Genomic DNA, 2,750 nt, shown 5'->3' with positions numbered 1-2,750 from the left:
GGGCAGGACAGGCGTGGATCCCGTAGCCACGGAATCCCGGGATGGGGAAGGACAGGCATGCATCCCATGCCCACAGGATCCTGGGATGGGGCAGGACGGGGCGGGCTTGGGTCCCGTGCCCAGAGAATCCCGGGATGGGGCAAGACAGGTGTGGATCCCGTGCCCACATAATCCCAGGATGGGGCAGGACGGGGCGGGCTTGGGTCCCGTGCCCTGAAAGTCCCGGGATGGGGCAGGACAGGCTTGGATCCCGTGCCCAGAGAATCCCGGGATGGGGCTGGACAGGCGTGGATCCCGTACCCACAGAATCCCGGGATGGGGCAGGGTGGGAGAGACCACAGTGGGGCATGTGGGCATGTAACCTCTCTGCTTAAGCAGAGTCATCTCAGAGCACATCTCACAGGATTCCGTCCAGACAGTTCCTGAGTATCTCCAGTGAGGGAGACCCCACAAGCTCTCCGGACAATCTGTTTCCAGTGTTCGGTCACTGCACAGTAAAGAAGTTCTTCCTCATGTTCAGGAGGAACTTCCTGGCGCATCAGTTTCTGCCAGTGTCCTCCTGTCCCATTGCTCAGCAACACCGAGCAGAGCCCAGCTCCAGCCTCTTGGCACCCTCCCTTCAGACATTTATGCGCACCGATGAGGTCCTCTTCCAGATTTCTCCAGGCTAAACAGGCCTAGCTGCCTCAGGCTTTCCTCATAAGAGAGATACACTAGTCCCTAAAATTCATTCATTCCTGCTACTGTAGTACCAGAGAACCCGCCCCCAGTGCAGAGGGCCAGCATCTTGGTTTTACGATGCCAAATGGTCAGTAAGTGGATCAGCTGGAGCGACTTATGCACTGCACCTGGCGAGAGCCAACATGGAGCAGAAGATTTAAGGAGCAAGAGAGGGCAGGCTTAATCCCCTGCTCTTCCAGCAATTCCCTTTCGCTGGCAGTCTCACACTGGGCCTTTCACTTCATTTAACTGGTGGCTAAAGCATCCTCCAAAACACTTTCTGGATTTGCTGTGACACACAAGATGGATCAGCTAAAATATGCTTTTTCTCCCTTGCATTATTATGTGCCTTTGAAGGATAATGCTTTGTGAGCCAATTCTCTTAAAAGCTCCTTACAAATATGTACAAACTCTTTGCACATTATTCACGAAATGATTTCATTGATATCTAGTAAAACTGCTGATTGAACTATATATTTCAAGTATATATAAAATGAATTTATCTCTAAATACACAGGTTAATTATGTATTTTCACCTAATACAATCAGAATCCATCTCCTTCCATGAGTCTGCATTTTTCTTCTCAAGGAAGTGAACAAAGACATTTTGCTTTTAGAGCTTTGATACTGAAGAATCTTAAAAATAGTGCAATTTCTATTACAAAGCACTCCCAGCCTAGTACCCTCACACTCAAGAAAGAGCATAGAGGGTAGGTTTGGCATGCATTCCACTGTCCTGCAGCCCTGTTCCCCCTTCCCATTAAGACCACCCGGTACACTTGCCCCAGTGTAGGAGACAGCAAGCCATGCTACTCAAAGCCATATGTATGAGATCAGAAACATTTTCTCTTGTAAATAAATTTATATCTTCAGCTGACAGACTGACTGCTATGTGGGAGCTCCAATCCATATCCCTGCAAGTTTATCTCCCTTAAATGACTACTTTACTGTAGGTTACCTCACTCTCTCATGCTCCCACCATTGCAGCTTGTGACTGCTCAGCAAATGCGTGTGTGTGAACTCCTTGAATATGGTTGGTGACCATGACTGTGTCATGATGTAGCTTTTCAGGACGAAAAAGCTTTGCAGTGCAGGGATAGCCATTTCACCAAGGTTGACATATTCCTGAGGACATCTTTGTGACTTCAGGGCAGGGACTGTAAACACTGAAACTGCGGTTTAGAGCCAAAACTATTACATCTGACTGCTGACGCAGTACTGTTGGTGTCCTTGCAGGCCCCATGTTGCATTTCCCATCTTTCAACAGATGTAAGGATGAAGTGTCTATGGTTGACATTCTTGATTAGAATTTTTTTTACTGTGACAGCAGGTCTTAGCAGTTCTCTGCCATCAGATCAGATAGAAAAGAGGGGGGATAAAGCTGGAGGGGTGAGAGTCTCAAACCTTCTCCCTTTGCAGCCTCCCAAAAATCTCTGGCCCTTTGCCATCACTTTTTAATAGTACCAAAGAATGTGACAGCATTGAGGTGCTTCAGTGCTACCACAGCACAGCAACTTTCTCCCTTGTTCACAGCTAGTTTCAGCATCCCCATGTGCAGCATGAGTACACCCTGGCTCCTGTGGTTAAGATGCTGTCTAGATCTCCAAGCTGCAAAGGACATTTAGGCTGTGTGGGACATCACCAGCTCAAAACCAGCATGATGAGGGAAGGAGAAGATGCATTCATCCAGCACAGGGACTTCAGCTGTGAGCATCACATGTGATACACAGATACTGGCCACCAGTAACCACTAGCAAAACTTTTTTATGGTCCAAAAAATCCTTTGTGTGCTTTTCTAGGAAAGAGGAGCATTAAATTACCTGTTCCCTCCACCAAAACCTCAGCCTCCTGCCATCTCCATAAAACTCTGTAATTTTCTTCTGTAATCAGTATGAAACCCTGCAATTATGATTATTAATTTCCATGGCTGGAGGGAACAAACGTGCATTAATAATACAATTTTATTTTCCACAGACTAAACCTACAAATTATGTAGGGTCTTGTCACTTGAGACCATTCAAATGCTCCAC

This window comes from Corapipo altera, unplaced genomic scaffold, assembly GCF_003945725.1.
Source record: "Corapipo altera isolate COAL_440 unplaced genomic scaffold, ASM394572v1 58, whole genome shotgun sequence".
Lineage (NCBI taxonomy): Eukaryota > Metazoa > Chordata > Aves > Passeriformes > Pipridae > Corapipo > Corapipo altera.
Note: the sequence above shows the minus strand (reverse complement) of the source record.